Raw genomic sequence first — 22346 nt, 5'->3', positions numbered from 1 at the left:
AATATAATGATACATAAATTCCTAGTCTAAACATCATCACTAAAAAAAAGATGCTTATTGGGATGGGTAAAAACCTTTTGGAGATAGGAAACTTCTTTCTTTTCCTCTTTGTTTGGTTAAAGTGAAATACAGCACTAAAAATGCTGTGAGGATCCAATCTCAACTTTGAGAATTCCAGAAGGCCTTCAGTCATGACAACAGCCTGTCAGTTTTTCATCTCGTTGGAGTCTGGCTTGAAAACAAGAATTTTGTCTATGAAAACATTCACAATATCCTTTATTTTTATATTTACCAGATAGTTTATTTCACATTTAAGTGTAAAATTGCACTTTCCAACAAAAGCAGGAAAGAGTAGCCAGATGATCCTGCCCTAACCAGGGCTGCAGAAGCACTGGTATTTCCAGGAGGCGAAGCTGGATCAGCTGCCCTGTAGGGGGGCTTCAGCCCTGGCACATTCCTGCAAGCCCAGCCCAGACAACTTGTGATTATTTTTCTAAAGTGGAGTATCTACAGCAGAAAAGCAAGGACAGAGAATGGCTCCAAAGTCAGACACTGTCCAGGGTGGAGGAAAAACCCTTTTGTTCCCAAAGAATCTGACTGGTGTGGGTGTACACCCTTTCTTCTCATCCCACAGAATTGAGCTCGCCCAGGTTCTGCCTGTCTGTATTCCTGTTACTGTTGTCAAAACTATGCCTTTCCTGGAAAATATTCGGTTTAATCAACTGTCATTTTTAGATGGAAAAAAACCCTTTTCTCACAAATGCTTGTACTCACTCCTTTGTATACTCATGTACACAGCTTTGTTGCTTCAGAAGGATTTTTCACAGCAGCTGGTTTTTGTGAAACTCTCATCCTGGCCTGATGCCCCATGATTTTAATTGCAGAAAATAGTAGCACAAAACTGAGTAGGAATGTTATGAATTCTTTGAGACATTTAAGCTGCCACTCAGAAATCAGACCCTGAAAACACAAATACTACAAACATCAAGGTGGCTAGCTAATGAAAAAAAGCAGTTTAAAAAAAAAGGTATTTTTTCTTCAGATTTCTCAGAATTAGTAGTGCTGATGACATGTCTGCCAGCTTTACAGAAACAGGAAACTTCTAACACTTGAATATGGAAATTTTTATAGATTTTTTTTTATTTAAATAGAAGCATATGACAAACAAGTATCATAATTTAAAATATTGCTGTCTTGGTGAAAATACAGAGAAAAGCTTGCTGATGCCTTAACTGATCTGACAGAAGCATATCCAGCTAGGAGAGGACTTCAAATGAAAAAAGAGGATAGGAGAGGTGTCCATTTCCATTAGACACTCTCTTGTCAGGAATCCTTTCTCCCTTTGGAGCAGTTCTAGGGCTGAGTGGTGCACAGCTGCCTGCAAACCAGACCAAAATGGAGAGCTCTGCACATGCAGGCTGATCCCCTGCCTCCCTGTCAAGCACAGCACTGCTTTAGAAAGGTGCCCCTAGGGGGGCAGGAAGGGCTGGTAGGGTAAGAGAGGCAATTTAGCCTTCTTTAATAGTCTTTTCACAGAATTGCTTGGTAATTACAGAAGATGCATTCTGATCTGGTATTTATATTTTAATTGGATTTATCCAGGAAAATCATTTTGGATTTGGTTTGACAAGGTTTGAATTGCAAAACAAGCTTTGCAACTATATTAATCAAGTCAGCCTGCTATGAGAATGACAGCCTATTTTGCCACAGTAGGACTTTTTTGTTGGTAGACTTAAGCGCCAAAATAAGCAGAAATTATGTGTTTATTCTCTAGGGGTAAGTATAGAGCAATGTGTTTTCAATTCACCCTTTGAAGGCCTAGTCACAAAATCATGTAGGTGTAAGCTTTATCAGAAACTCCTTGCAGCTGAGAGGTCAGCATGGGAACTCTCCATGCGTGGGGCTGTGGAGCAAGCACTCATTCTGTTCAGCTGCAGCTCATCTGTGTGGGAAAGCTTAGTTTAGGCACAGCACCTTCCTCTACTAGGTGTTTGGGAATTCACCTATCCATACCCATGATGACCTGTGAGAAGAAGGTGTGTAGTGCTGTCACTTTTCAACACATTTTGATGCTGGGACAGAGTGGCAGGAAAGCTGCCCAGTGGAAAAGGAGCTGGGGGTGCTGGTGACAGTGACTGACCATGAGCCAGGGTGTGCCCAGGTGGCCAAGAAGGCCAATGGCATCCTGGGCTGGATCAGCAATAGTGTGGCCAGCAGGAGCAGGGCAGGGATTGTCCCCCTGTGCTGGGCACTGCTGAGGCCACACCTCGAGTGCTGTGTCCAGTTCTGGGCCCTCCCTGCAAGAAAGACCCTGAGGGGCTGGAGTGAGTGCAGAGAAGGGAACGGAGCTGGGGCAGGGTCTGGAGCACCAGTGCTGTGAGGAGCAGCTGAGGGAGCTGGGGGTGTTTATCCCAGAGAAAAGGAGGATCAGGGTGACATTATCACTCTCCACAACTGCCTGAACGGAGAGTGTGGCCAGGTGAGGCTGGGCTCTTCTCCCAGGTAACCAGTGACAGGACAAGGGCACAGAGTTTCAAGCTGCTCCAGGGGACATTTAGGTTGGATATCAGGAAAAATTTCTTCATGGAAGGGGTTGTCAAGTACTGGCATGAGCTGCCCAGGGAAGTGGTGGTTGCCACACCCAGCAGTGTTTAAGAAATGACTGGACATGCCACTTAGTGCTATGGTTTACTTGAAAGTAACTTGTGGTGTTTGGTCAAAGGTCTCAATTATTTTAGAAATATTTTCCAACACTTCTGGATCTATGAAAGCTGTGGAGCAAGAGTCTGTGAGTGTCCCAACAAGAAGTAATGCTGCCCACTAAAGATTAGATAACACTAGACAACATAATAACTGCTGTTCTACCATAATACGACTTTATGTAAGCAATTATAATGGGAATGTTCACAGATTAAAAAAGGTCTTTGCCAAGGTCCCAACTTTAACTGAAGGAGTAGTCCTGTTAACTTCACAAGTTTACTTGCTAAATACATACCACTCTTGTGAAGAAAGTGGTATATTTTTTAGCCCTAAACAAGTTAGGATATGCTAAGGAGATTGATAGGTGAGGAGACCACTTAAAGATGAGACAGGATCACAGAGTTGGTTTTTTTGAAAGTTTGTTTGATTATTCTTTACAAGGGCACAGAATGGAAGATATTCACATTTTATTTTTGTTAAAAGTAATCCAACCCTTTCCCAACTTTCATTTTGGCAGGCAGAATAAGCCAATTTGTGAAAATGTCCTTGATTAGCCATTTTCCTTCTGCAAAGAGGCTACTGTACATCCCTGGAACACTCTGCCTCTGGAGCACAACCCTGCAGTCTGCTTGCTTTCCCGAGACACTCCTGTGGTGCAGATACATCTGAGATCATCTGGAAAGCCTCTGCCACTGAACCTGACAGCCTTTTGGAGACATCAGCACTCCTTCAACCTAAACTGGATAAGCAGCAGCTAGAAAACAAAACCTTCTTCAGAAGTTTAGGTGCACTGGTGGTAATACAAAATAAAAATAAGAGAGGGAGCATGCTGATTTCTATTTAAATCAGGGTTTCAACAGAATATCTTTCCGTCTACAGGGATGTTCAAAAAACGTTGAGGCAATATTTTTTTACTATACAATAAGCTATAAGTCCTCAACACAGCCTTCTGCATGTCCCATGGATTTTGTAGTTACTTAGTTAAATGCTCAGTCTTTGTCAAATGCTTATATGAACAATTGTTACTGAATAGACATAAATTCATTTTTCAAAGACTGCTGCAGTCTGCTTTTTACCTTGTTTATCTGCAGTCAGACTTGAGCACACTCAAGGCAGAGAAGTGCTACGTCCAGATATTTCTGCCAAAAACTTGCTCTAGAGAAAAAATTTTGTTGAGGATTTTTTTCTCTTATGAAATTTTCTTTTTCAGCTCAGTAAAGAGCAGGGATGTTACTTGCTAGTGTTAGTACATTCCATTCCTTTGCCATCTCTGGCTGCTCACAGGCTATTACCTTCTACCCATGTTGAGAGTTGAAGTGTTTTTTGATGAAAGAGGCTTTATAACGATATTTAACATTTTATTCTATTTCAGTGAGAACCAGTTTATCAGATCACTTCTTTCACTAAGGCATGAGCCTTGAACCAACTTAATTAATGATACAGGAAAAGAATATAAACTTAAGTTTCTAAAGAAGCTGACAAATCAAATTGAAATTAATAGGAACAAAAGAGATATAATCTAATTTTCTTTCTGCACAGTTAATTTCTATAATTTCTGGGACTTTATTTGAGGCCGATTTTCTCTTGTAGTGAATATAGTCAAGGATGCAATAGGATGATAGCAAAGAACTCTTCTACAATATATACTAGTGGTGCTTTTATATATATATATATATACTAGTGGTGCTTTTTTATATATACCAGGCATATATTTACTGCATGTAAGTTTTTAGATTAAAATATTAATTTGGACCATGTAAGTAAAAAGCCCTTCAAGGTAACTAAGACTTCATTTTAACTGAAGATTTACTTCGTTATCACAGGTTTGTTAAAATAATTCTCACCAAAATTAATTTCCTTCCAAGAAACAAAACACAGAAGGAAAAAAAAGCAATTCTGAATCATGTCCTAAGATACCCACTAGTGGCTACATTTAATCAGTAAGCATTGCATCTAATGAGCCTAGTTGTAGAGCTGCTCAATTCATGTACCCTTGTTATGGTGGAGTTAGTCTGAATTAAGTGCAGACCACCAAAAAGGAACTAGCCATTTAATCATCTCTGTTAAGACACTAGTTTTTTTAAACTAAAACTACATAAAGTTGCTGTATAATGATGAAAATATATCTGTTAGTAAAGAAACAAACTTTATGTGAAAGACTGAGAAACCTGCTTTACTACACATGTCCAAATAGCACGTAAATTTTCTTCAGTATTGGCTTAGCCAAACCAATTTATATAAAAAAAACAAAACAAACAAAAGGATGGAGCCATTGCTTGAATGAGTGACTGCCAAACTAACACTGAAGATATCTTATTAATTTAACATTGTTGACACGGGCTGAGTGACAAAGCAGCTTGCAAAACAGAGTGAGTGGAACAGAAAGTTATAAAATGCTGTAAGCTTTAAATAAAACATAAAACCATTTTGTGTGCATGTGTGTGTGGGGAGGACCATTACACACAAGTTGGTGTTTGATATATGGCATATAATTACAGGAAGTAAGTAGAAGGTGCCCTGATACCTGTCAATTATCAGCAGGCAGAAAATGAAGATAACATACATAATTCATCAGCATACTGCCCTTTGTTGTTAAGCCAACTGATTTGGCTCCATATCATAACGGCTTATTTTAAACAAGACATTTAAATTCAAGTGAAATACTGTTACCTTTTCAAAATGTATTATTATCTCAAAATAAGTTATTATACTGATCCACATGCATATATATGCATTTCTAAAGTTAGCAAGGAAGACTAAAATGACTTTAAAATTGTTTTTAGAAAGGTATACAGGTCAGATTGGTTTCTGTAGCATTTAATTCTGTCTGCTTGAAGTCAGATGGATCTTTAGAAAAAAGCCATCTAGATAAGGGCTACCAGTACCTACTTATCAGATATTATGTGGAGGGATTTAATGCTTTTTGTCTGTCAAGAAATGCCCTCGTTTAAGATTAAGAAAGGAAAAAAATTAAAAACCCAATAGCTACTTAAAAAAACCCAAACAAACAAAAAAACGCCCCCAAAAACCAAAAACCAAAAACAAACCCGAAAACATTCGGAGGGGAACAGACCTGAGAGATTATATAAATTTGTGTACAGTTTAGAAAACATAAAGAAGAAACTTACAGATTTTATTTATTATTTCAGAGTACAAGAAGGAGAAGATTCACTGTGAAATCAAGAGAATATCAAAGAGATATTAGAAAACTCATCGAGGGAAATGGCTTCCACACAAAAGGGTGTTCACAGTTGGAGTTAATTTCCACAAGATGAATGGGAGCAAAAAGCTCAGTTGCATTAGCAAGATTTCTACAGAGGTTAAAGTTTAAAAGTGATCAATGTATTCACACCCATATATAAAGGAAGCCATGGATGATCTCATTGTGTATGAAGTTCCAAAGTTCCACTGTATACCAGAGCTGGTACATCTGATGGATGCATTTCACTTAGAGGAGGTTGTCAGCACTTGCCTGTGCTGGGTTTGATTTTATATAGGTAGACGTACTGTGCAACTACAATGCAGTATACCATGTGTTATTTCTATATAGGCATAAAAATTTACCAAGAGGAAAATAGTTTTCATACAGAAAATTGTTTTTCAAGTAGAATAACAAGATCTAGTAAATCAGATGATATAAAGAAACAAATGACATGAAAGTAATCTGAAAAGGAGAAGAAAGGTAGTAAAATGGGCATGGAATCTATCCTTTCCATGTAGGCTGCAGCTAACCAAAGACCCTCACTGGCAGCCCGGTCTTGGCCTGGAACTTTTTCTGAGTTTTTATTTCCATTACTGGCCTGAATGAAGCCTTGAACAAGAATAGTCTCTCTCACAGCTGAAAGGGAAATTCTCTCAGTTCATCTTAGGGAAATGTTTTGGGTTAACTTTTCAAAAGACTGTTGATGAGACTAGCAACACAAGAAGCAATTGATTATATAAAAAACAAGAAGCAATTAATGACATAAAAAACAGGACAACAGTCTGCAAAACCAGCTTTTTGGAGAGGCTGACTCCCATCCCCATCTCTGAAGATTCCCCTAGAGCCCAGGTACATTTTCAGCAGCTACAAAGGTTGTTATCCTTGCTGTGTGGGTTCTGGAACCAACTTATTACTCTGTGGCTGGGGTATTCTTGGCCTGAACTTGAGGAGGAGTTTCATGTACTACACCTCATTCTATATTTTATCATCCAAACTCATCTGTGACATTAGACGTGGTCTACTTGTTCTAGCAAATGCAAAACTGAAAATCCATATTTAATATAAGGTTTTGGATATGGTGCTTTGGTTAGCTGCAAATAAATTCAAATCAGTTTGTCATCATGTAAAATAAAACAAAGCGTTGCTGTATTTGTGTTCAACATACAACATTCTTTATTTTTCTATCCATAGTAGCATTGTAAAAAGCAGCACATTTTAGAGCATATGTAAAATAGAGTAATTTCTCATAATCAGGTAAAACGGTATTCAAACACATGAGCTGCGTAAACAAAATATTTATTATATTCACAAATTACCTGTGTACTCTAAAAAGTTACTATACTGCTGATTATTTCCTCTGAGTACACACAAAACAGTGCCAAAAGGCAGAAGAACAGTACCAGACTAGCTCAACCGCACTTCAGACTTCCTGCAGGAGCACTGAAACGATGATCTCAATACATTTATTTTTCTTGCACTTTCTCTCACCCTTGGTGATTGCTCTTCCCACTTGGCCACCACGTGGGAACAAGATGGCAGAGCAGGAAAACAGCTGCAATTCAGGAAGGGCAGAGGACCTTGTCCCTCCATAATAAGACAGAGTCACCCAAATGTGTGGAGATTGATCAAATAGCAGTGACAGTAAGGATATGGGGAGGGCAAGAAAGGAAAGGACAGGAGAAGTTTGTGGACATCCTTACCTAAGTTTAGCACCAAAATAGAGCACTTCATGGTATTTTTTTCACCTTGGCTCAGCTGGGTAATTTTCATCATTCTTCTGTTTGTACCTCCAAAAACTCTCTGAAGTATTCTGATGTATTCCTTTAACAAGTATTTGGTTCTGCTGGGTGATGCAGCTACATCTCTTCTCCAAAACAACTGATCCAGGATCCCCTTAACAAGTCCCATGACTGCAGCAGAACTTGACACATATTGCCATAATATCTGTCCAAATTTGTAATTTCAAGCACCTAGTTTCTTTTGATTGGTAGGTCACGACTACTCATTCTTGTTTACACATTTCTAAGAAAATTTGAGAATGGAGGAAAAAGCAAAAATGCTTCTTCTGACCTCCACCCACCACCACCATCATTTTTAGAGGGTTTGGGTTTTAGAACTGGCTAGAAATAAAGTACATGGTAGTATATTAAACAAAGAGGATGATGCAGAACAAACACCAAACGATCAGCCCTATAGACATAAAAGATGACCTTTGAGTAGCAGGAAAAAAATTAATCTCCTTAATTCCAGCATTCTGTCATTTATCAATGCTTCTCCTCATGCTTAACAGGAAAAGACTAGACTTTAAGGCCTAGATGAATGTTAAATCTTTGTGAGACAAAAAGAGAATCAGACAAGTGATTTCTGAGGAATAAGCTGGAATAAAATTGTTTTCTTTTCTTGCTGACCTGTTAAGGATGAGTTTAAAGCAGGGACAGAAACTTCTGTTCAGTAAAAGCGCCCCATGAGATATCAGTCATGGACTATGCCTGAGCCAGAACTGAATGTGATTTACAGTAAAGATGGTGTTTATTGCTACTAAAAGAAGAAACTATAACTGCATATACATTTTAAAATAAGGGGAGAAAATTTGATATTTCATGGCACAAAGAGCTCTTTATATGCAATACTACATAACATACTCTAGGCATATAAAAAAGGCCGTTTGTTCTGTGTGGACAGTTTAAAAAAAGGTAAACAAAAGGACACCTTTTCTTCAAACTTTATTTACAGTGTCTCATTATGGAATAGAATCACAGAATGAGAGAGTGGATTGGGTTGGAAGGGACATTAAAGATCATCTGGTTCAAACCCTGCCCCCTGCCATGGGAAGGGGTGCAGCCCACTAGATCAGGTTGCTCTGTCCCACCAAATCCAGACCTGAATGCTTCCAGGAATGAGGAATTCACAACAGGCAACTTGTTTCAATGCCTCACCACCCTCAGTGTGAAGAATCTCTTTGTAACATTTAATATAAACCCGTTCAGTTTTGTCTGGGGTAGAGTTAATTTTCCTCACACTGGCTGGTATGAGGCTATGTTTTGGAACTGTGCTGAACACAGAGTTCATAACATAGAGACTTTTTTGTTATTGCTGAGCAAGGTTTACACAGAGTCAAGGCCTTTTCAGCTTCTTGTGCTGCCACGCTGGTGGTGCCTGGGAGCAGCCAAGACAAGTGATCCCTGGTCAGTTGACTAAAGGGATATTCCAGACCATGTGGCATCAGGGTCAGTATATAAAGTGGGGGAAAGAAAGAGAAAGGGGGGAAATTTGGAATGATGGTGTTTGTCTTCCTAAGTCACTGTTGTGTGTGATGGGGCCCTGCTCTCCTGGAGATGGCTGAACACTTGCCTGCCCAGGGGAAGTGGTGAATTCATTCCTTGTTTGGTTTTTTAATTTGCTTGCTTGCATGTGTGGCTTTTACTTTCCCTGTTAAATAGTCTGAAACTCAACCCACAAGTTTTCCAGCTTTTGCCCTCTCCCCGATCTCACTGGTGGAACAGCGAAAAAGCAGCATGGTTGCTGGCTGGGGTTAAACCACAGCAAAATCTTTCTAATTTTAGCTTAAGCCCATTCCCCCTTGCCCTGTCACTATCTACCTTTGTAAAAATAATCTCTCTGGCACTCCCATAGTCCCCTTTAGGCATTAGAAGGTGCTTTAAGGTCTTTCTGGAGCCTTTTCTTGTCCATGCTGAACAATGCCAACTTTCTCAGCCTTTCCTCATAGGAGAGGTACTCCATCCTTCAGATCATTTTTGTGGCCCTCCCCTGGACCCAATCCAACAGGCCACAGAATGACAGGCTAAACTGAGTTGGAAGGGACTCACAAAGATCATCGAGTTCACATCCTGGCCCTGCACAGCACCAACCCAAGAGTCGAATCATGTGCCTGAGAGCATTGTCCAGCTGCTTCTAGAACTCTGGCAGTCTGGTGCTGTGATCACTGTCCGGGGAGCCTGATCTGGTGCCCAACCACCCTCTGGATGAGAAACATTTTCTTAATATCCAACCTAAACCTCCCCTGACACAAATTCAGGCCATTCCCTCTGTCCTGTCACTGCTCACCAGAGATGAGAGATCACTGCCTGCCTCTACTCTTCCCCTCATGATGAAGCTGTGATTGCAATGGGGTCTCCCCACAGTCTCCTCCAGGCTGAACAGACCAAGTGACCTCAGCCACTCCTCACACGGTTTCCCCTCCAGGCCCTTCACTGTCTTCATGCCCTCCACTGGACACTGTCTAGTCCTGTCCTTCTTACTCTGCAGCACCCAGAGCTGCCCCCAGCACTGGAGGTGAGGCTGTCCCAGAGCAGAGCACAGCAGGACAATCCCGTCCCTTGCCTGGCTGCTGATGCTGTCCCTGATGCCCCCAGGACACGCTTGGCCCTCCTGGCTGCCAGGGCACTGCTGGCTCAAGTTCAGCTTGCCATGGACCAGAACCCCAGGTCCTTTCCATGGCACTGCTCTCCAGCCTCTCATTCCCATCTGTCTGTACATCCAGGGCTGTCCCATCCCAGGTGCAGACTGGATCCTTACTTAAGGACTTACTTAAGGACTTTCCCTTACTCTTGAACTTCATATGGTTGGTGATTGCCCAGCCCTCTGATTTGTCAAGGCCTCCCTGCAGGGCCTTCCAGCCCTTGAGGAAGTCAAGAGTTCCTCCCAGTTTTGTATCATCTGCAAACTTGCTTATCATCCCTTACTGTTCTGCATCCAAGTCATTATGAAGCTATTGAAGAGCTCAGGGCCGAAGATGGAGCCCTGGGGAACCCCAGTAGTGACAGGTCCCCAGTCTGATGTCACTCCAGTGGCTGTAACCCTTTGTGCTCAACTCATGAGCCAGCTGTTCACCTGTTGCAGGATGTGTTTGTCCAGTTGTGTGCTAGATATTTTGTCCAGAAGAATTTGATGCATCCAGAGCTGGATGCAGCCCTGCAGGTGGGGTCTCAGCAGAGCAGAGGGGCAGAATCCCCTCCCTGCCCTGCTGCCCACACTGCTCTGGATGCAGCCCAGCACATGTTTGACTCTCTGGGCTGTGAGGCCCATGGTTGGGTCTTGTCCAGCCTCTCATCCATGACACCCCCTGAGTTCTTGCCAGCAGGGCTGCTCTCAATCCCGTTATCCCCTAGCTTGTGTTGATACTGCAAATTGCACCAACCCAGGTGCAGCACTTGCACTTGGCCTTGTTGGACCCCATGATATTCACATGGGCTCACTTTCCAAGCTTGTCCAGGTCCCTCTGGATGGCATTCCTTAAGCTGAATAAATCAGAGTTCTATTCCTCTGCATAGATCCCAGGCCATGTGTCTTGGTTTGAAAGACAGATGTCGGTTAGGGAAAGCAGAGGCCTCCCTTGGAATGGGAAGTGTAAAACCCCCTTCCTCTGAGGTATTATGATTTTGAAATTAAGGGGCTCTCATACGAGGGTAGGAATAACAGCTTTTTACTAGTATGTATAACAAGGCAAACAAAGAACAACAAAAACTCCAGCATTAACACTAACCAGAACAGGGCCCCAGCGACCCCTCTGTGCCGCGGGCATTTCCCTTGCTGCACTTCCGAGCACGGCCAGCAGGGAGCGCTGTGCGCTGGGCTCGGGCAGCACACGGTGATGGCGGCTGGGCCCAGGCGGGAAGGGATGGGAGAGGCCTTGGTTCATTAACCCTGGGGCAGTGTCGGTCCCAGTGCCCAGGCAGGAAGGGATGGGAGAGGCCTTGGTTCATTAACCCTGGGGCAGTGTCGGTCCCAGTGCCCAGGCAGGAAGGGATGGGAGAGGCCTTGGTTCATTAACCCTGGGGCAGTGTCGGTCCCAGTGCCCAGGCAGGAAGGGATCGGAGAGGCCTTGGTTTATTAACCCTGGGGCAGTGTCGGTCCCAGTGCCCAGGCGGGAAGGGATGAGAGAGGCTTTGGTTCATAAATCCCAGGGCAGTGTTGGTCCTGATGCTCCAGCAGGACGCTCAGAAGCAGCGAGCTGAAATGGCTGGGCATACTGGCAGGGCGGGTTGTGGGGTCCAGCAGCAGAAGAAGAGGCAGCTCTTGGCTGAGTTATGGCGGTAATAGCAGCGACCCTCCTCTTCCGAAGCCAAGAGCGAGCGAGAATGCACAACTCCCCAACCCCGTCTTTTTACCTGCCTCTCCTCTCGTGGTAACTCTAAGAGAAACTCCTAACAAACAAACAAACAAACAAACAAACCCAAAACAAAACAAACAAACAAACAAAACCAACCAAAAAAACCAACAAAAAAAAAAAAAAAAGCACCAGAGAGGTGCTACCAGATGCCTTGCTCTCCTGAGACCTGGCCACCTCTCTGTCTCAAGTAACCCAACAATCAGTGCTTCTTAGCAACTCAATGGGAAAAATTCCACAAGTAAAAAAGGAAGAAAAGGAAAGAAACCCAACCCTCAACATCATGTTTTCTATAAAACACTACAAACTCTTATCAGTCTTAGTCTTGATGGAAATAGTTTATATCCATGTGATCTCATATTCTTTACAAGTTCAAACTGATACTAAACTTTGAGTAATGTTCATATGGCATGAAGATGAACATAGAAACCAAAACTAAAACACACTAAAGTGAAAAGATCAGCTGTCTAAAAATTGCATATATGTAATATTAATGGTCAATATAAAGGTAAGTTTAGCTTCTAGCAGAGCCAAACTCACATGCTTTGCTGATAGAATGTGGGCTTTTGTGTCTTCCTGAAAAAGTTGCTGTCAAAGACTATGGCAGTCTCTGTTCAACTTTCATTTTTGTCAAAATAATGGACATAATCCCACTTACTCCAATACAAGGCAAAGGACTTTCAATCTCCTGTATGTAGGGGTGTGCTGGCAGTTGAGTAACACGTATTAAGGTAGCTAGACTCAGACAATTACTTATAATTTTTAAAATTAGTTAAAAGTAGCAGCTGCTTTTTGTTCCAGAATTTTCAGATGCAGAACCTCAGATGGCATAAATCATCAAATCCATTGAAGTCTACTGGAACTATGATAATTTACATCAGATGAGAATCAAAATTATCATTGGAGATACAGACTCACTACAGGAATATTAAACGAGAAATGTTGCCTAGTGGATATAGCAAAAAGTCTGGAAAAGCATTTGATCCAATTGTGTCAGTCAGTCCATATGTTAAAAGAGAGGTGTGATAGTCTGGGGAATGCCTGACAACTTGGGGATATTATTTAATTGTAATTTAAAGTGCACATTAGACTCACCATTTTGTAGCAGGAACAAGATTATATCTATGGAGTAGAAACAGACTTCAACAGTACCTCAGCCAGGAATACCTTCAGCCCGGAGAAGCAGTTAGACTTGTACAACAAACAATTGTTATCACAGCATTTTGATTTAAGTCTAGTGTGTATCCCAGGAAAATCTCATCTTAAGTCAAAGAGACTTGGGCTCTTTCAGAAGAGAAGCCTCCTTCAGTCTAAAGGCAGAAAGTAAAACTGGAGAAAAGAGGATGGAAAAGACTTTGCCTCCTTTCTCCAAAACCACAGATAAAACGTTTTTCCTTCTAATGCCCATAAAATAGGAGGATATGATGGTCAAATGCAGTTGTGAATATACCAGCAAATGCTGTGCTGCTTTGCAAGGTTTCTCCCTGTGACCTTGTTCCAACACAAAGAATAGCATCTGAAATGCAAGACTCTAGTAGGAGAAGGCAAAATTCAGTCGGGCAGTGTGAGATATTAAGCAATCATTTAATTATGTTGTACTTTGGAACCCTGTGTCAGTGAGAGCTGTCAGGCACAGTTTTTGCCAGGGAAGAGACAGACAGAGATTCAAAGTTAAAGGTGATTCTTAGACGCCACTCAATTTTAAAAGCATTTCAGCACACCAATGGATTTCCCAAGGCATGGAAACATAGGACTATCCCAGAGTTTCAGACATAAGACATCAGGAACAGTTAAGTCTGATGATTTGCTTACTGTGCGGATTTTGTCTGGGGTAGAGTTAATTTTCTTCATAGTAGCTGGTATGGAGCTGTGTTTTGGAATTGTGCTGAACACAGAGTTCATAACATTGAGATTTTTTTGTTATTGCTGAGCAGAGTTTGCACAGAGCCAAGGCCGTTTCTCATTTTTGTACTGCCACACTGGCAGGGAAATTGGGAGTGCCTGGGAAGTTGGGAGAAGATACAGCCAGGACAGCTGACCCCAACAGACCAGAAGGAGAAGGAGCTCTCCTGGAGATGGCTGAACACCTGTCTGTCCATGGGAAGCAGTGAATTCATTCTTTGTTTTGTTTTGCTTGCATGCTCAGCTTTTGCTTTCCCTATCAAACTGTCTGTATCTCAGTCCATGAGTTCTCTCTTTTATCCTTCTGATTCTCTCCTTGATCCTGTTGGTGGAGCAGTGAGTGAGCAGGTGCTGGGGCTTGGTGGCTGGCTGGGGTTAAACCACAACACTTACTATGGATTCCCAGAGTAGGTTAAGTACAGTCAAACAGCTACTCTGATGTGAAGATGATCAGGAAGGGGTTACATATCACGGGTACCTTTCAATGAGTGCCAACCAGTGAAACTACAAAGGACATGCAATCTGATTAGAAAAAGCTACTGCTGAAAGAGAAAAAATAATCTCTTCAGAAATAAAACAGTGTTCAGGAGCTTAGTGAGAAATTGGCTTCATCTGAATAGAGGCTAAGCTCTGGATCTACTGATACCAATGACAGCAATTAGCCCAGCTCCCTCCTGGTCAATGCTGCAATGAGGAGGTGAGCAGTGTTACTAGTGACACTACTGTGGTTCTTCCTTCTCTTGACTCCTTGAGATTATGCAATTTATTAGCTTCTTCAACATGGGACAAGAAAGCATCCTTTGTGATGCCTTCTTGTAAACTAAAAAAATTTTAAATGTAAACAAATCCCTTTTTTACCAGTATCAAAGTAGTTAGAGAAGTCAGGAGACTTGTATAGGATACGAAGGCAAACTTTGTACCAAAGGCCTGTTGACAGGAATTGCTATCAGGTGTGAGGTTTCAGCCTGGAGAAAATTTAACACAAAAGTTCAGATGATTTGTCATAAAGAAAAATGAGTGACAACAGAGAAACAAATATTCAAATCTTGTTAGAGACTACTTGGAATGCTGATCTCATTGAAACATGCTCCTAAACTTATTTTAAATTTCTTATGTAATGATACTGTCTTTTGAAGTTCTTATCACTGAACAGAAGTCCCTTTTGTATAAATTAATATTCAGGTCAGTTCAGAGAAGCTTCACAGACATCAGAAATAAGACGTGGTCCTCCTACAAATGTGGTTTTGCCCAAGCTGCAAGAAAGTTGAACTGGCCACTGTAAGGGATATTTGCATCTTTTATTGCTTGCAGAAAGGAAGTTTTCAGCCAAGGAAGGATATAATTTTAGTTTTCTGTGCACAAAGAGGGAACTGACTTGCTGTAAATAACGGTAAGGTAATGATGCTAATTACTTCTGAACTTTTTATTCAAAAGATGAGATATCACTTTACAAACAAAAGACAAAACACAGGTTGGAAGTTTTGGATTAAAAAACCCAGGTGTCAATATGGACATACCCTTGTTGCATTTAAAATCATAAAGACATACAAGACTTAATAAAGGATCTTAAAGAATGGTATTTCACCTTCTGTATATGAACAAGACATACAGTGATGCAGAATAACCAGATAAACTACTAATGCAGAAGACTATTGCTGAGAAACTGGAGTAAACAGAACAAAGAAGTGCTAAAACTCCATGTGTGGCTGGTTCTCTTCTATGGACATCTTTAGAACAGATTCTTATGCAGTCTGGATCCCTTGCCACACTATACCATTTACAAATGATGATGTCCTTTCTTAAACAGCTGCAGCTAACCTGAAGTTCCAGTACAAATGTTAGCCTCCACAGGCAAAAAAATAGATCATGAAGTAAACCCCTAGAAGAGCTGAAAGAAGAACCAAAACAGCTTTGCTCCCCATCGAAGATAAGGCTAGAACATCCACTTTGACCATCCACTGGGCTGATGTGTTTTGTCATAGAAGCCTCTGTGCTGTCCTGAACTATTGTTGAGTTGAGCTACAATACTTATTTTAAGACAAATATCTCTTGAGATTAAAACTGGAGATGGAAATCCCATTATAATTTATTTTAAACTGTTTCAATAGTTAACTGATCTGTATTTAGTGAAAATTTGTACCAGTCAATTCTAGTCTGATTCTGTTCAGCTTCCAACTTCAAGCAATCAGATCCTATTATATCTGTCAACTAGATGGAGAAGCCAGGTATCTAAGTTTCTATTTCATTGCAGATACTTTTGGACTGCAGTCAATACATAGTTTTGTTTGATAAAGAGGAAAACTTCCTTGTATCATGCCACATGAATCCATGACTTTTCTGGCTTTTCTCTCAACCTTTCCTTTCTACTAAGTGTTCTTGAAGCCTAAACTGCAAAAAGCAAATTGTAAAAAATTCAGTGCAAACATATAACTAGTATTGTCTGTGCAATCCCCAGGGATTTCTTTTAGTATCGCCAAGAATTACAAAAGGCATTTTGACCAAAGCACCATTTTAAAGAGTTCATTCATTGCTACTTATCTTGACAAATCTCTCTACATCTTTTAATTCCTCTTCCAAATCCCCAAATAATAACACATGAAAAAAGAAAGGAAGAAAAACAGCGTTTTCAGTTCTTCTTAGGTCCAGCAAAACATAAATTTCTGAAGATGAGGACGGCAACAGCAGCATTAGCTTTGCAATAACATGACTGATGATTAGACTAAAGGAATTGTCTGCAGATGCGGTTTTAATCTGTTTTTTGTTACAGCTGTACCAGTACATGTGAAAAAGTTATACTAGGCACACAAAAGGTAACAGAAGTAGTAATGAATATAAGGTATAAGGCATATTTTAAAATATTGGCTCTAATTTCAAAAGTAGAGTTAATTTATCACCTGGGGATGTTTTAGCATTACTCTGAGATGCCAAAATAAAATTGTGTAAGCATGAAATGTAACAGAACACTTTAGAGATGATCAGAGCCAGAGTATACAAGGAAACCCAGGACAACAAATTAGAGGCTTAGACTCACCTAAAGCAAAAGGCTGTTTACTAGATAATTTAACTTTTAGACCAACTTTTTCAACTCGCCTTCAATGGCTCCATGTTTGGGTGTCTTCTCTGTTCTGAAGATCTAGAATTTGATGGGCAGTCTAAACATAAAGATCATAAAGAGAAGGAATAAAAAGGACATGGTGCTTTCTGTGTTCACAAATGTTTTATTTTAATAGTTACCCACCAAACCCTTGTCTGTTTGCCCCAAACTTATTAAGGCCATCTGGTCTGTACCAATAACTTATCTTCGTTGCTTATTATATCTCCAATCTTTTGAGTCATCTGTGAGTATCATTAATAATTTTGTACAATATTAATGTAATTTAAAACAAGCATTAAATAAAACATAGCAAAAAATAATTCCTAAAATAACCTCAATATGAATATACTTGCTCAGTTAGGATCCTCCATTTACTGCTGTTTTTGGCTGCTAGTTGCTCAATATTCTACTAACTAGCAGGCCATATTGATCCAATTAGCATGACATATAAAAAGTGTCATGCAATGGTAAGTCAGAATGTTTTCAAGAAATCTAAGCATTACATATTACAGTATTGTCATGTAAACACTACACTCTTTGGTTAGCGTGTTAATAGTGTAGTCAGATCTGTTTCTCCTATACCCATATTGACAAACATTAGTTATACTGATTCCCTTTAAGATCTTATATATCAGTTATAATTTTTTTGCTTACATGGATGCTACCCAATAATCATCTGGATTATCCTCTTTACCCTTTTTACTGCTAATTCTTTTAATGAATCTTCTGGACTGTCTTTCCCAGTTTCAAATTTTTGAAAACAGCAGCAATAGATAGGTATTTGTTCAGTTTTAGTATAAAAACAGAATTGAAGTTGTCTGAATATGTTATTTTAAAATTAGTTTTGATGGCTAACACACTCCTGAGTTATTGCTGGAATAGAATGTGTTTTCTCATTTTGTGAAGTGATAAAATTTTGGGATTTCCCCAGATCCTACAAACACACCAGGGCATCCATAAGCCTTAGTCTTTATGGGGATTTCAACCACCCCAATATTGGCTGGAGGAGCAACAAAGCCAGGGACAGGCAATCCAGGAGATTCCTGTGGTACATTGATCATAACCTCCTTCTCCAAATGATAGAAGGACCAATGAGAGAGGTGCTGTGCTGACTATGCTCTTGCTGACAGGAAGGGACTGGTGGGGAATGTGAAGCTCAAGCACAGCCTGGGAAATGGTGGAGTTTGAGTGAGAAGCACACACAAGAAACTCACTACCCTTGGCCTCTTCAGGGGTCTGCTTGGTAGAGTACCAGGGCATAGAATCCTGGAAGGAAGAGGAGCCCAAGAAAGCTGGTTAATCTTCAAGGGTCAAGGTCCTCCAAGTCGGAAGCAATTTACAAAAAGGAAGTCAGACAAAAGTACTGGGAAACTGGCATGGATGAACAACTTGCTTCTGGACAAACCCAAACACAAAGGGAGGCCTATTGAGGGTGAAATAAGGGACAGGTACCCTGGGAAAAATATGGAGACATTGCCTGAGCAGCCAGGGATCAGGCCAGATTTTTTACTAGCATAATTTCCATCACTTCTATAGTTGCATGATTCTGAAGACTAACTTAACTCTTCCTAAATGTACCACATTTACCTATGAGGGTAACAAGGGATGTGAATGATGTTGTGTTCTTTGCAGATGTAACTGTCATCAGCATTGTCTTACATGAAGTAGCAAATACACATAAAATATTTCAAATTTCCAGACTAGTTTCTGTGTTATCTCAAGATGATAACAGGGTTGCAGCAATAAAGAGCCGTCACTGTTCTGAGATGGCAGAGCCAGCTTAAAATCTAACCAACTTTCAGAAGTTAGGTCTGCAGTTCTGCATCTCCCTACACATTTCCTAAGTGATTTGTGGAACTTATTTATATAAACATGTCTGTCCTGCTAAGTGGCAGATGCACACAAATGAAGAGACAGACTTATAAACAGTAATGTTAACTGATAAAAGTGCAGGTAGAGTAACCAGAGAAATATTTTTGTTCGGCATTACTTGCAAGAGCTGGCATAACTCAATGACAAAGGTGTAGTTATATTGACTCTGCTTCTTCCAGAAAACAGTGACCTGTGGATACACATGAAGAAGCAAGCTATAATTCAATCAACCTTCATCCTGCCAGACCACAACTTCCTGTAAAAAGGATTTCTGCAAGAACATCACAACATGTGACAAAAAGAAGTATTTATTAGACAAAGTTTAACTGGGATAGCAAGGGACTAACTTAGATCTAGAATTTCCTTTTATATTCCTCTCCTTATTTCCCATTCACCCCACATATTTCTTCTTTATATGCAGAAAGTAGAACGTTCCTCTTGTCTAAGAATTGTCATTCTTTACTTTTTTCCCCAAGTAAACTTGGAAAAAGGATTTTAACTATCTTTGCACTATTGTTGATCATAAAAAGCTAGTAGTATCTGTAATTTTTAGGTATAATTCGCACAAAATTGTAGCTGTTATGTGGTCTGAATCACCACTGGATATTAGTATTTATACCATTATGCCTTCACTCATCAAAGTAAGATCTATATAAAGGATATCACAATTACTCTTGCTGAGATCAGCATAAACTGAACTGGTAAATTTTGCATAATTTTCATGATGCAGATCCTGAAGTGTATTCCCGTATGGACTGTAGTCTGAAATATTATTTTTCAGTTCTCAAGCTACTTTTAAACAGTTGCCTTCTGAATGCTAATTTCAGAATTGCGTTGCCAGATCCTTACAGTCCATGTCCTGAATGTTGCCATGGTTATACTCTTCATTTAGTAAACACTGTGGAATAAACCCTCATTCTCTGACAATTATGTAACTTAAACCAATCCCCAGGTACTCTTAAAGTGGTTCCTCTTCATTTACATTTCTTAAATTCTGAGTAAGCAGAGATTGCAGGTTTCGTTTCCAAATAGTCAGTGTAGGGGACACTATGCCTTCTAAGAAGTGCTCAAGCTGAGTAGCAATTCTTCACTCCTAGGACCAACCACCACTGCAGACAAGACAATGCATTCTGAGCAAAGGTAAAAAGTTGCCTTCTTCCCCTTAGCAGATGTGGCGACTGAGATTCATGAGTAGCAGGTGGAAGTTGTTACCACAGTATCAATTATTGGCAGAGAAAACTGCAGCTTTTGCAAGGCTCAGAGCTATTTATGGAGGATTTTCCTGATGCTACAATAAGTCCAGGGTGGATCCAATTTCCCTGGTGGTAAATACCAGAGTGGAGCTGGAAAGGAATTGTGTTTTTACATGTATGCCTCAAATCTTACTCACTTTAGTTCTGCCCTTCTCTTCCTCAGTTATTCCACTCCTCATCCTCGTGATTTCTTGTTTTCTTTTTAAAGTAAAGAACTCTAGCTTTTCTAGTTAGTTTGAAAATCAGCTATTCAACTGCAGCAAACAAATTTTTGTTTTAAAAAATCAAAGACTTTGTGCTTGCAGAGATAAACTGAAAATCAGAGCAGGGTGCAAACCAAGTGTGCACATGGTGAGCTTTGTTGCTTGGGCTGTTGTCCTGAATGTGCATGAAAACCATGTTTAGGCTGTGCTGCTGTTGCTTCTCAGAACCACTGAAATCACAAGAACAAAATGATTTTTGTGCTGTCTGTAATACAAAGCTCTCAGAATCACATATTAAAATTACTGACTGGGAAGCAATTCTGAGTTAGGAGAATATTCTTCCTAGAGATAATCTTCTGTTTTTGTAGGCTGGGGAAACAGTAATGTGGCACTGGACCTTTACTACAACTGGAGGAATTCAGAGGCTTTGTATACCTGTCCTTGCCCAGAAGCTCCACTTTTGGAACCACTAGAAAATATATTTTACATGAAACACCAGAATAGAACACCAGAATCCTCCTGCTCATGGATCCTAACATCTGCGGGATGACTGATGGTGACATCTGCCTAAGCTTGCAGTCACTGTCTCCTGCAGTGTTTGAACCACACCACACAGTGCCTGCATCTATTCCCCCTGAAGGACCCCAGTACAGCCCAGCAGAGGACAGTGTCTAGCAATAGGACAGCTGTAGCATGAGCTCTTCATAATTTATTAAAGCAAAAAAAGCATGGGAACCTATTAATTACCAAGGGGTCCTTTCTTATTCAGTGGTAAACCTGCCAAATTCCTGGAACTCCTAATACTCCCCTTGAAGAGGCTCAAAGCACTACATTTCTGGAAATGTAAGACCACATTATGCCACTATTATTCCAAGTGTTGAAGTGCAGCAGAGGTGTATCTCTTAGGTCATCTTAATCCCTGGAGGAGAAGAGAAAAAAAAATTCTCCCTTTCTATTCAAAGCAACTTCAAAAATTAAATGTTGTTATTCAGAGCAACTTCAAAAGTTAGATGCTGTCTAGTCACAGACCAGTAGAAAAAAATTAAATCTCTGCTCCAAGAAAGGGATTCCAGTGAAGCCTTTGAAGGTAGTGAAGTAAAAGTAAGTACTGGTTTCTCTGACAAAATTTTACTGCAGGCTCTAATCATAGCTTATCTCTATCTTCTGAATTTGATTACAAGGCTTACCTTGATATATTAGCTCTGGTACAATGTCCAAGACTGCAAGACAGGAAGAATAGGAAGAAGGAAGGTAAGTGGTTGGAAAATTTACCCATTTTGTCTCTTTAATAGGGACAGATTGTACAATGGACTGGCAGCAGCAAAGTACAGTCAAAGGAAGATGGGAAAGAAAAAGAAGGGATAGAAACAGGCAACAAGACAATGAAAATACTTTCAACTGGGATACAAAGTAAAAGTGAAAGTATATCAATATCACCCAAGATATATGTTAGTAAGCTGTGTTTAACCTTGAAAGTTGACGGCCCTGAACAGATGCAGTATTTCACAGCTCAGTCAGTGTTGCAGGGATAGATTGGCAAAACAAGTACACTTGTTAGTAATTACTTGTTGCTAATTACCACTCTAATTAGCACTTGGGCTACAAAATTTCAAATACTTTCTAAAGTTTTGGGACAAATGCACAGGTTTTACAAATAGAAGATAAAATCTGGTTTGGGAAAAAGAAATTGGGAAGACAACCCTTCAAAATGCTATACCCTTGATTTGGTCTTTATTAAGTATTCCTCAGTGTACAGTCCTCTTTGACCAAATGAATGCAAAGACAGCACAGTGTAATTACTTTGTTGGACAGAAAAACCTTGGTCTCATAATTTCAAAAGGTGTCTAAATTATACAGAAGCCCTTGTACTAAGAGCACTACTTTGTAAGTTTGTCTCTGATACAACCCAAGAAAAGAGCTGTCTGTAAAACTTGAGTAGGTGTTTCAGTCCCAGCAAAGCTAGAGACAGGTTTGCAATATTGTTAAAATACCT

At 40.3% G+C, this 22346-nt stretch overlaps 1 long non-coding RNA gene across 1 annotated transcript in view; it reads right to left on the bottom strand.

Moving 5' to 3' along the window:
• The window catches only part of LOC148219878 (uncharacterized), a 61715-nt gene extending 43735 nt beyond the window's left edge, over nucleotides 1-17980 (bottom strand). Inside the window, exon 1 of the long non-coding RNA XR_015799330.1 lies at nucleotides 16963-17980. This is a non-coding gene — a long non-coding RNA (uncharacterized LOC148219878). The remainder of the gene's footprint in view (nucleotides 1-16962) is intronic.
• Between the last annotated feature and the right edge of the window lie 4366 nt (nucleotides 17981-22346).

Source organism: Sturnus vulgaris, chromosome Z (assembly GCF_052056855.1).
Source record: "Sturnus vulgaris isolate bStuVul1 chromosome Z, bStuVul1.hap1, whole genome shotgun sequence".
Taxonomy (NCBI): domain Eukaryota; kingdom Metazoa; phylum Chordata; class Aves; order Passeriformes; family Sturnidae; genus Sturnus; species Sturnus vulgaris.
The sequence above is the reverse complement of the archived record's forward strand: the minus strand, read 5'-3'. Positions and strand labels throughout refer to the sequence as shown.